Source organism: Sturnira hondurensis, unplaced genomic scaffold (genome assembly GCF_014824575.4).
Source record: "Sturnira hondurensis isolate 20B ecotype Veracruz unplaced genomic scaffold, ASM1482457v3 Scaffold0025598, whole genome shotgun sequence".
Taxonomy (NCBI): domain Eukaryota; kingdom Metazoa; phylum Chordata; class Mammalia; order Chiroptera; family Phyllostomidae; genus Sturnira; species Sturnira hondurensis.
The window spans coordinates 31,584-44,991 of record NW_028098229.1 but is presented as its reverse complement, the minus strand read 5'-3'; the positions used below and the strand labels follow the sequence as shown (position 1 = coordinate 44,991).

The 13,408-nt window shown below is 36.4% G+C and overlaps 1 pseudogene; it reads left to right on the top strand.

Moving 5' to 3' along the window:
- Positions 1–429: 429 nt before the first annotated feature.
- LOC118982717 (non-histone chromosomal protein HMG-17-like) lies at positions 430–13,204 on the top strand (annotated as a pseudogene).
- The last annotated feature ends 204 nt before the right edge of the window (positions 13,205–13,408 follow it).

Below are 13,408 nucleotides of genomic sequence, written 5' to 3'. Positions count from 1 at the left end.
GGATTTTCCCACTGCTATGAAAATGGACCAGGGATCTCTCCTGTGGAGGCAACTGCTGCATTTAGAACTAACATTTGGAAAGACAGGGGTTGGGGGACAAGCTGGGAAGTGAATTCTGAGAAATTCCTGAACATGATGAATGGGTGGGCCTAAGTACTAATTGAATGTGCAGTTGCAGTTAAACTGACCCAGAACTGGGTTCTCTTCTCACCATTTGAGGTGCCATTGTCTATAATCAGGACCCCTGAAAATATGACATAAAATAATCAGCAGACTGACATTCTTTAATGATTATAAACAATTTCCCTTTAATAATTATGTCAACTCATAAGGAAAACACAGTATTGAAAGGTATATAAACCATAGGAAGAAATTCATATAATTTCTCATTAGAGGAGCAAAAAGTCCCAGAGTGGTGGAAAGCAGCACATGCTGATTGGTGATGCTGTTCAGCTTGAAAAGTATCCTGAACTGAAAGAGTCCTCCATACCTGAGAGCGTTGCTGATGCCTTTCAGAACCACATTCACCCAGCCTCTGTCTATGTCATGGAACTAGCATGCAGTGTCAGTCTTAAGAAATCGGTAGTAGGGTGTTTAAAATCTCTTGCTTGACCACTGAAACAAATACAAAATAATAGGGAATGTAAAAAGGTCCTTACACATAATAAGTTTGATAAATGAGTATGAATGACTAGATTTGCCATCAACATCATACACTTGTCAGGATTTGATTTTGTTTCTAGATGGCTGTATTTTGTTTGAATGTGCTGAAGGTTCTAATAGATGCAGTTACTCCACTGAAGTCTATGACTGTGTGAGGTAAAGCTCACTTCAGAATGTACCACTTAGCTCAGCACCCAGTCAGGTATGGCCCCTATTCTGATAGATAGACACAGGGCACCAAGGGGAGTGACCTCAGGGACAGAAGAATACCCACTGTGCAAGGACTAAAGGAAGGTTTGGTCTGAGAAGCAGAGGTAGTATACAAATAGCTCAGCAATGAGTGATGTCTACACAAGCAGTTGCCAGTGAGATTCAAGACACAAAAGGGGGTGTACTGAGAGTGGAAGACCCAGGGAAAAATTCCTGTGCTTCACTACCATAACAATGAAAAGCATGCCATAGACTGGAAGGAACATATGTGCAAAACATATCCAATAACAGATGTGTATGTGAAATATAGAAAACATTCTTATAATTCAATAAGAAGAAGACAAATGACTGATTTGAAAAAGAAGATATACAGATGACATTCAGGTACATGAAAAGATACTCATTAGTCATCAGGGAAATGTGAATTAAAGCCATAAGGAGATACTGTCACCCTTCACTAGAATGTCTAAAATTAAAAAGACTGACTTACAAAGTGCTGTCAAAAATGTGGAGAAACTGCAACTGTCATACACTGCAGGTAGGAACATAAAATGGTAAAAACACTTTGGAAACAGTTCAGCAATTTCTTTAATAATTAAACCAACCATATAACCTAGTAGCCATCTGATTCCTAGGTAGAGAAATGTAATCATATAACCACACAAAGACTGGTAGACCAATGTTCACAGTATCAATAGCTTTCTTTGTAATAGTTCAAACTAGAAATATTTCAAGTGACCAGGAGTAGATGGATGGGGAGAAACCTGTGGTCTATTCCTACAGTGGTGTCCTGTACAACAGTCAGAAGGGATGGGACATTGCATGAAGAGGTGAGGACATGACATGGATCAAGCGCAAAGTAATCATGCTGAGTAAAGAAACAAAGCAAAAAGGAGTAATACTGTATGATTCATTTATATAAAATTCCAGAAACTAAAAACTAATCTATCATTAAATAGAGTAGATCAGCAGTTGCCTAAAGATGAGGAAGGGATGAGAGAAGGAGATAAAAAGGGATAACAGAAGCACCAGGAAGCTTTTGAAGGTTCCTTATCCTGGCTGTGCTGATGGATTCATGAGTGTTTGTGTATATCAAAATTCATCAAAATTTATACTTGATATATATGTAGTTTATTGTGCCTCAGTTATAATCAATTTAGCATTTTAAAAAAGAAATGACCATGTCTTCACAGACTCCATTATTAAATTATAGTAAGATCTAAAGTTCTATTGTAAATCAAAAGTCTCAGTGTACACACACATGAAATGTGAAATCATAACTCAGACATCAAAAAATAGTGACATTAACCAACTATGCCACACAAAAGAGGAGCATTTGTAGTCCATTTACATTTAAATGACTAGTTAAATGAAAAAAGTAATTCCAGACTGCCGGTCAAGACAGAGGTAGACAGACATGTTTTGCTTCCTCATGCAACCACAAGAAGAATCACAATTAACATTAAAACAAAAAACACCCAGAACTGCCAGAAAACCAAACTGTATGGAAATCTGACAACCAATGATTTAAAGAAGCAAAATTCATCCATACAGGTAGAAGAGGTAGAGACAAGGAGTTGAAGGCAGAGAAGACATGGTGTGGTGTGGCATGGAAGCAGTGGCGGTGGCAGTGGCAATGGCAGTGGTAGTGGAATGGGTGGTCCTACATTCACATGTGCCGGGTAAAACTTAGGAGGAATACCTTGGGAGTGAGTGATCTCAGCCCCAGGACAAACCATACAATCCAGCACTGTCCACTACCAGGAAGATAAAGCCTGAAAACTTCTGGCTATAAAAATCAGTGAGGACTGGAGCAGTGGAAGAAACTGTCAGTTTTTCAAGAAAGTCTATTTGAAGGGCCCACATGGGCTAAGAACCTACACAAACCCACCTGCTCTTGGAATAACCACTAGGGCAACAGCCAGAAGTGTGCCAGTCACATATGGGAAATGGGTAAAGTGACTGGAAATGGGGCAAGTGCCAAGCAAACCTCCAGAAGCCAGGCAGTGGCACTGCCCCTCCCCAACTCTTACCCAGACACAGTGCCACAAAGCAATAAAGCAGGTTGCCCTACCCTGGCATATACCTAAGGCTCCACCACATATAACTCAACAGGTGTGCTAAGACAGGGAATCAAAACAGTTCTACCTAAACAAACACAGGGAGGCTGACAAATTGAGGAGACAAAGAAATATAGTCCAAATGAAAGAACACGACTAAACCCCAGGAAAGAACTAAACAAAATGGAGATAGCCAATGTATCAGATGCACAGTTCAAAATACGGGTGATCAGGATGCTCAGAGAACTCTTTGAGTATGACAAAAATGTAAAGGAAGAAGTGAAAACTACACTAAGTGAAATAAAGAGAAATCCATAGGGAACCAACACTGAATGAAAATAAGCTGGGATTCAAATCAACAATTTGGAACATAAGAAAGAAATAAACATTTTACCAGAGCAGAATGAAGAAACAAGAATTCAAAGAAAAATGAGGACAGTGTGAGAAAACTCTGGACATCTCCAAAAGTGCCAACATCTGAATCATAGGGATGCTAGAAGGAGAAGAGGAAGAACAAGAAACTAAAAACTTATTTGAAAAAAAAGTGAAAGGAAGCTTCCCTAATTTGGTGAAAGACATGGACATACAAGTCCAGGAAGCGCAGAGAGTCTCAAACAAGTTGGACCCAAAGAGGACCACACCAAGATATACCATAATTAAAATGCCAAAGGTTGAAGACAAAGAGAGAATCTTAAAAGCAGCAAGAAAAAAACAGAGTTACCTACAAAGGAGTTCACATAAGAGTATCAGCTGATTTCTCAAAAGAAACTTTGTGGACTAGAAAGGACTGGCACAAAGTATTTAAAGTGATGAACACCAAGGATCTACAACCAAAATTACTCTATCCAGCAAAGCTATCATTTATAATGGAAGGGCAGATAAAGTTCTTCCCCTACAAGGTAAAGCTAAAGGAATTCATCATCACCAAGCCATTATTACATGAAATGTTAAAGGGACTCATTTAAGAAAAAGAAGATCAAAACTGTGAACATTAAAATGACAACAAAGTCACAATCAACAACAACTGAATCTAAAAATCAAAAAACAAAAACAAACTAAGAAAACAGCTAGAACAGGAACAGAATCATAGCTATGGAGATCATTTGGAGGGTTATCAGCTGGGAGGGGGAAGTGGGAGAATGGGAGACAAGGTACAGGGATTAAGAAGCATAATGGGAAGGTACAAAATTGTCAGAGATATACTATAGGAAATGGAATAGCCAAAGAACTTAAATGCACCACTCATGGACATGAACTAAGGTGGTGGGATTGCTGAAGGGAAGGAGGGGTACCTGATTGATGGGGGCAAAGGGGAAAAATTGGGAAAACTGTAATAGTATAATCAATAAAATATACTTAAAAGAGAAAAAAGTAATTCTTGTGGAGCAGGAGACAAAAATATTGGTTGACAAGAGCCCAAGAAAATGTTCTATAATAGGAATACCTAAGTTAAAACTTCACTCTCACCAATTACTAGTCTGAGGGACCTTAATCAATTATGTTAACTCTGTGTGGTTAAAGGATCTTTACAAAATGTATAAAAACAGCAATACTAAAAATGTCTACAACATAGGTAATAGTGAGAATCTAATGAAAAAATATGTGAAAGTTTTTATGAAACTAGATAATATATAAGAATTAACTCAGCCCTGGCTGGTGTAGCTCAGTGGATTGAGTGCGGGCCTGCGAACCACACGATCGTGGTTCGATTCCCAGTCAGGGCACATGCCTGGGTTGCAGGCCAGTTCCCAGCAGGGGACACACGAGAGGCAACCATACATTGATGTTTCTCTTCTTCTCTCCTTCCCTTCCTCTCTAAAGATAAATAAATAAAATATTTTTTTAAAAAGAATTAACTAATGTATTCTGACTATAATAATTACTACATACCAGGCAGCATCCTAAGATCTTCTCACTCATGCAGTCTTTCCAACAGTACCATGATTTCTCCCATGCTGTGGATGAGTACACAGGGGTTTAGAGAGGTTAGCTAATTTGCCATAGGCATATATCTAGTACATTGTATGTCCATGATTTTTCACATGGGTTTCTCTGACTGTATAGCTCTTAGTCATTAATGTTGAATAATACTGCCTTCTCTTATGACTTATGCATGAAGGGGACCCAAACCTGGTAGGGCTAGATTCCCCACTGCAAAAGTTTTCCCAAACTCTGTGGAATGTGTGGTGTCAGATAGAAAGGAGCTCTGGTATAAAGCGTTTTTCAAATTCCCTCCCTGTACATGTAGGTAGGTAGAGACCACCTCCACTGCCAGAATAAAGAATGATACCATTTTCATGAAAAATAATACTGTGTGCATATTTATTCCTAAACCCATAGTAGCCATTTTCACTATTAAAGGAGTATGCGTGCAGGTGAGAAATCCTCTGCTGGGACTCATTTGAATGGTTAGGGAAAGACATGGAAGCAAGGTTTCCTTTTTGGACTCCTGACTTTATCAGGCACTTTACTGAGGCTTTTCTGTTTCATTAACCCATTCATTTTCCTATCCATTCTTCTGTATCCCTGCTATGTTGAAAACTTCAACTGCCCTCTTCTACTTCCTACTGCTCTCACATTGACTTCTCGTTGATTATTTGACTAAATGTATCTAATATCTTGAACCAGCCAATGAAATAGTTTTATAAAAGTAAAATGGGGAAATAGTTTTATAAAAGTAAAAAAGTAAAGTAAATAGTAGTATAAAATTATATCCAGCCAACTTTTCATTTCCTCATTACTCAGGCAGAAACAGAGAAGCCAATTACAAAAAGAGACTCCAAATAAATCATTAAAAGTACTACTTTAACTGTCTCTACAATCACCTGTTTAACAAATAATAATACTTACACTATTAGATGGTCACTTAAATTTTGAGCTTCAAGAAGGTTGAACAAATAAGAGCTATAGAAATTTTTAAAAGGGGAATAAACAAACTATATGCTATACTGTGCTATGTATATTTTATATATGTTGTATATAACACATATCCTACATTACATTTAATATATAATTATATGCCATCTATTGCAGATAATTATATTTTATATTATAAATTAATATGTAACATAGAATAAATTTAATTATGTACCAAATGTGTGTGTGGTATTTATTTTTACAGTTAATCTCAAGAGTAAACACCATCATAAAGATTCTTACTGAATTTCATTGATTTATTAAAATCATGTAACCAACTATATAAGCTCCAGAGTGCCTCTTTCTTGATGCAATAAAAATTTCTTATTATCATAAAGGAATTGTGCTGTGTATATTGTTCAATACAAACCTTTACTTCACCCTATATAACAACACTGATATTTTGCATAATTTTCTAGAGGAAAAAATTTTAATGTAGGAATTTGATCTTACCATTTAGGGCAGCCTGCCTGCTCCTTCCCTGACTCTGGACCCCATTTTCCATGGGACCTGTATCTTATAGAATTGCCTCCCTTGGGAAAACAAGATGCCCCAAGGAACATAAGATGAGGACATTCAGATTCATCTCCATGTAGTATATAAGAAGTTGAAACCTTACTTGATTATTAAAACAAGCCCAATTTTGGCTGCACTTGCTTGAGAATTTTACCTTCAAGGGTGTTCAGTTTGGGGCTTGAGTTAGATTTAAGTTTGCTGTATTTTTAGATACCCAGCATTAAAATGACTATGTGTTTGGGGGAATTCCCAGTAGGTGTTGGTGAAAATGGGCCCAGCTCCCACTACTAAAACTGGAAGAAGCAAATGTCCCCTGTCTTTACCTCTTGGCTGTAAGGTACAAAAAGCATGTGACCTGAGTTCCACCAATTGTTTCCTTTTAATGTTTCAGTTGTATTTCTTTCCATTACCATTTAGTCCCCTTACAACCTCCTTCCCACCCCCACAATCACCACTGAAGTCAGTGATCAGAGCAGAGAAGCACCAACTCACAGGCACAGGGCCACCAGCATGGTTGTGTTGGGGTTCCAGGATGTGATGTAAGTGTTGGGGCAGAAATGACATCCAAAAGGCACCTACCCTGCTTATGCCAGGCTGTGGCATTGGCCATGGTTCCAGCCACCCAGCTGCCCTTGGTTCTTAGCCATTTAGCTCCTGAGACTTCCTACTGACTATAACAGCTCTCCAACATCACCTAATCAATTCCGTTGTGGTTAGGACAAACAGATTTCATTCCCATATGCAAAAACAAAAGCCCTGAAAGTATACCATAGATTCATCTTTTTTTCAAATTTGTGTTTTGTTCCAATGAAACATTTGTTCCCATAGTAACATTTATTCTACATAAAACAAATTGTAACTCATATGTTGGGGGCAGTATCTGAACTAATAAAAACACTGGATTATAAAATTTATTCTAAATGCATTATTATTCTTTTTAAATGCAAAAAATAATTTAAATTGACCTAGTGCAGTCAAAAATCTGTGTACAATTTTTTCAATATTAAATAAAATAATTGTATTGTATTTTTCCATTACTATTTAACCTCCTTAGACCACTCCCTGCAATCACCACACTGTTGTTTATGTCCATGAGTCCTTTTTCCTTTTTGCTCAATTCCTCCACCCCTAACCTTGCTTCCCAATAGCCATCAGCCTGCTGTCTATGAGTCTATTTCTATTATGCTTCTTATTTCAGTTCATTCATTAGATTCCACATATAAGTGAAATCATGTGGCATTTGTCTTTCTCTGACTGGCTTATTCACCTACATTATGTACTCCAAGCCCATCCATGCTGTCATAAAAGGTAAGATTTCCTTCTTTTTTACAGCCAACTAGAATTCCATTGTGTAGATGTCTCATAGATGTTTTATCCACTCACCTATTCATGAACACTTGAGTTGCTTCTATGTCTTGGCAACTATAAATAACATTGCAATGGACATAGGGGTTTTTACGTTCTCTTGAATTAGTGTTTTGGGTTTCTATGAATATATCCCCAGAAGTGGGATCACTAGGTCAAAAGGCAGATCCATTACTATTTTTTTTTTAGATATCTCTGTACTGATTTCCACAGTGGTTGCAACAGTCTTCCCACTAGCAATGTAAGAGGGTTCCCTTTCTCCACATCCTTTCCAGCATTTATTGTTTGTTGATTTATGATGGTAGCCATTCAGACAAGTGTGTGGTAATATCTCATTGTGGTTTTAACTTGCATTTCTCTGATGATTAGCAATGTTGAGCATTTTTTCATATATCTATTGGCCATCTGTATGTCCTCTTTGGAGAAGTCTCAATTTAGGTTCTTTGCCTGCTTTTAATTGGATTTTTGATGGATTTTTTGGTTTGAGTTTTTTTAAGTTCTCTATAAATTTTGGACATTAACTCCTTTTCAGAGGTATTGGCAAATATGTCCTCCCATTCTGTGGGTTGTCTTTTTATTTTGTTGATATTCTCTTGTGCTATTCAAAATCTTTCTAGTTTGAGGTAGTCTCATTTGTTTATTTTTTCTTTTGTTTCCCTTGTCTGGGGACATATATCAAATAAAATATTGCTACAAGAAATATCTGAGACTTTACTGCCTAGGTTTTCTCCTAGAATTTTTCTCCTAGAATATATATAAAATATACAAAGCACAGTATAGCATATAGTTTGTTTATTCCTGGCTTTAAAAATTTAACCAGGTCCTGGCTTTAATATTTAAGTCTTTAATCCATTTTGAATTTATTCTTGTGTGTGGTATAAGAAGATGGTCTAATTTCATTTTTCTGCACATACCTGTCCTATTTTCCCAACAACATTTGTTGAATAAACTATTTTTAGCCCATTGTATGTGCTTGCTTCCTCTGTCAAATATTAACTGACTATAAAGTTGTGGGTTTATTTATGGGTCCTCTATTCCACTTATTTGTATTTTCTTCCATTTTTTTCCTTAACTGTCTTATAAGTCTTTTTAACTGTCTTTTTCTGAGTACAAGTCCTTCACATCCTTGGTTAGATTTATTCCTAGGTATTTTATTCTTTTTGAAGCAATTGTGAATAGAATTGTTTTCTTAATTCCCCTTTCCATTAGTTCATTATTGGCATATCAAAATGCAACTGATTTCTGGATATTAATTCTATATCTTGAAACTTTGCTGAATCCATTTATCAGTTCCAAATGTTGCTTGGTGCTAGGGTTCTCTATGTTCAGTATCATGCCATCTGCATATAAAGACAGTTTTACTTCTTCCTTTCCAATTTGGATGCCTTTTATTTCTTATTCTTGTGTGATTGCTGTGGCTAGGACTTTCAGTACTAAGATGCATAAGAGAGGTGAAAGCAGACATCCCAGTCTTGTTCCCAATCTAAAAATGAATGCTTGTAGTTGTTGTCCTTTGAGTATGATTCTGGCAGTGGGTTTGTCATATATGGCCTATATTATGTTTAGGTGTGTTTCCTCTATTCTCACTTTGATGAAGATTTTACCATAAATGGATACTGGATTTTATCAAATGCTTTTGCTGCATCTATTAATATAATCATGTAGTGTTTATCTTTCATTTTGTTTATGTGGTAAATCACATTTATTGGGTTGTGAATGTTGTACCAACCTTGCATTCCCAGAATAAATCCCACTTGATCATGGTGTATGATCTTTCTGATGTATTGCTATATTTGGTTTTCTCACATTTTCTTGGGGATTTTAGCATCTATGTTCATCAGTAATATTGGCCTGTAATTTTATTTCTTTGTTGTGTCTTTATCTGGTTTTGAAATTAGAATAATTCTGGCCTTGTAAACCAGGTCTAATTTGACTCCCCCAAAACTTAACTACTAATAGCCTACTATTAACTGGAATCAATACTAATAATATAAACAGCTTGAGTAACACATATTTTGTATGTTATATGGGTTATATACTGCATTCTTACAACAAAGTAAGCACGTGAAAATAAAATGTTATTGGAAATCAAAAGGAAGAGAAAATACATTTACTGTACTTATGAAAAAATATCTGTGTATAAGTGGACCCATGTAGTTCAAAACTAGGTTGCTCAAGGTTTAACTGTATATTAGAAATTTAGTATCTTAAGGAGTTATACATATCCTGTAGCCTATCTTGTTTGTGACCCTAATTCAGTAAACAAAACCTCAGAGATTGGGATTTGTCTTAAAGAAAATCAATGTAAACTTCCTGGATCATAAAGCATTCCATTTTTAATTGTTTTAGTTACCTCCATACTGCTTTCCACGGTGGCTACACCCTTCTGCATTCCCACCAACAGTGCAAAGGGGTTCTCCTTTTCCCACATTCTTGCTAACACTTATTGTTTGTTGATTTATTAACAATAGCCATTCTGACACAAGTGCAGTGATATCTCACTGTGGTTTTAATTTGCATTTCTCTGGTGATTAGTGACATTGAGCATCTTTTTATATGTCTATTGGCCATTTGTGTGTACTCTTTGGAGAAGTGTCTATTAAGGTCCTTTGCCCATTTTTAAATTGTATTGTTTGTTACTTTGGTGTTGAATTTATAAGTTCTTTATAAATTTTGGATATTAACCCCTTATAAGGTGTATTAGCAAATATGTTCTCTTATTAAGTGGGTTTTCTTTTTATTATGTTGAATGTCTCCCTTGCTGTGCAAAAACTTTTTAGCTTGATGTAGTTCCATTTGCTTAATTTTTCTTTTGCTTCCCTTGCCTGAGAAGATGTATCAGAAAAAATATTGCTACAAGCAAAGTCTGAGATTTTACTGCCTATGTTTTCTTCCAGGATTTTTATGGTTTTAAGTCTAACAGTTAAGTTTTCATTTATTTTGAGTTTATTCTTGTTTGTGGTATAAGAAGGTGGTCTGATTTCATTTTTCTGCATATATCCATCCAGTTTTCCAATACCATTTATTTAATAAACTACCTTTAGCCCATTGAATGTCTTGGCCTCATTTGTCAAATATTGATTATAAAGGCAAGGGGTTATTTCTGGGCTCTCTATTCTGTTCCTTTGAGCATATGTTTGTTTTTATTGCAGTAGCATGCTGTTTTGATTACTATGGCCTTGTAGTAAAGTTTGGTATCAGGTAGCAAGATTTCTCCAACTTTGTTTTTCTTTCTCTAGATCATTGTTGTTATTTGAGTATTTTGTGGTTCCATATGAATTTTTGGAATACTTGTCTTCATTCTGTGAAATATGTCATAGGTATCTTAATAAGATTTTTTTGAATATGTAGATTTCTTTGGATAGTATGGCCATTTTGTTTTTTTATATTTTATTTATTTATTTTTAGACAGACAGGAAGGGAGGAAGAAAGAAAGGGAGAGAAACATCAATGCATGGTTGCCTCTCGCACACCCCTCACTGGGGAACCTGGCCTGCAACCCAGGCATGTGCCCCAGCTGGGAACTGAACCATTGACCCTTTGCTTCACAGGCCTACACTCAGTCCACTGAGCCACACCAGCTGGGGCAGTATGGACAGTTTAATGATGCTAACTCTTCCTATCTATGAATACAGTATATGCTTCCACTTATTTGATCACCTTCCATTTCATAATTTTCTGAGTACAGGTCTTTTTATAATTTTGGTTAAATTTGTTCCTAGGCATTTTATTCTTTTTGAAGCAATGGGAACTGCATTGTGGCCTTAATTTTCTTTTCTGATAGTTTATTATTGGCATATAACAATGCAAATGATTTCTGGATATTAGTTTTTTATCCTGTTATTTTGCTAAATTTATTTATCAGTTCTAGTAGTATTTTGGTGGAATCTTTAGGGTTCTCTATATACAGTATCCTTTCACCTGAAAATAATGACAGTTTTACTTCTTCCTTTCCAATTTGGATGGCTTTTATTTCTTCTTCTTGTCTGATTGCTATGGCTATGACTCAGTGCTATGCTGAATAAGAGTAGTTTGGAATTTAATGAACAAACTGAACTAACAAACAACAGTGTTGTGTTTGAGAAGGGGAGTGTGGTTGGTGGAGGTAGAAGAGAGTATAGGATGAAGAAATGGTGGTGAAAAAAATAAATTAAATTAAATTTTTTTAATGGATGTAAAAAATTTTGAAGCGACCTATACATAATAAAAAATTGAAGCTGCAATTTTAAAAAGATAATTGATATGATAGAAATCAACATACTATCTCCTTTCAAACAATTTTCTGGGTTAAAAAAGACTTTGATTCCTCTGCAAAACAGAGGACAAGTAGAGAAGTGCTTGTTTAAAATGCAAATATTCCTGGATCATTGATATAGATATATTACTGAAATGGCAGGGAATTCAAATGCTATTCATTTGAAAGAAAGAGAAAATGGAGCTAAGTGTCAATTTTGGACAAAGATGCTAGAAATATCAAAGAGATAGTCCCAGTCTGGGGGGCCCTGCAGAGACAGAGTTAAGACCCTGGACACTTGAGGAGAGATGGGAAACTGAGAGGAAAAAAAGATCTTCCAGTTTTGGGGCCAAGCATATAAAAAGTCTAATTTGGCCAAGTTCTCTTTCCCTATTTTGTCCAGAGCCAGCACAGGTGGGCTGAATGTCAGATCAGTTGATGTCATAATTGCTACTCATTTTAAAGTAGTAGAACTTTAATTAATAATAATTTGTTATATAGTAAAAATCCTCATCTCTGGGAGTATAATCCATTTTACATTTTAAGAGCCATTCATGAGATGGGTCTATCCACTCAGGTATTTCAGATGAGCTTCTTTTAATGTTCAATCTAAATATCATTTCATATTTTTTTATAGCTCAGATCTGTAAGTTGTGACTCAAGTACACTGGCACTTTGCCTCAGAAAGGACCACATTTACTCTCTGTACTAGGCAGGAAATAGTTGAAATTAGGCTTGTTTTGTTTATTGCTATTATTGTGGTCTTTACATATTCCCCTTATGAATCTATTTTTCAAAGCTTTCTCAGCTCTTACTGAAATTTGCCACAAGTTATCAATATTTCCCCAGCCTTTAAAACACCTGTGTCAGAAGAGAAAGCTAAAACAACCCCTGGATCTACCAAAGGCCACATGCTGCTGCATCTCTGCATCTAGCCTATATGTCCTGCCACCATTGCCATCATACCCAAAAGAAAGGCTTGAAGGGGTGATGCTAAAGGAGATAAAGCCAATGTGCAGGATGAACCACAAAGAAGATCAGTCAGCTTGTTGGCTAAATCTGCTCCTCCTACGCCAGAGCCCAAGTGCCCCAAATGACCCCTGCAAAGAAGGGAGAGAAGGTACCCAATGGGGAAAAAAGGGGACAGAGATGTTGGCAAGGATGGGAATAACCCTGCAGAAAATGGAGATGCCAAAACAGACAGGCACAGAAAGCTGAAGGTGCTGGGGGTGCCAAGTGAAGTGCAGGTATTTTTGATAACTATATATTTCTGCTGACTATATAATTTGGAATACTTTCTTTACCAAGTTTTATAAAAATGCAGAGTTTTGTTTTACCTTTTTAAGCTATGTTTTTAGCACACAGAACACTACATTGTTTTGGGTGGGGCAGAGGAGGACACATAGTACTAAAAGGATGGCTCCAAAGCTGGACTGACATGAGA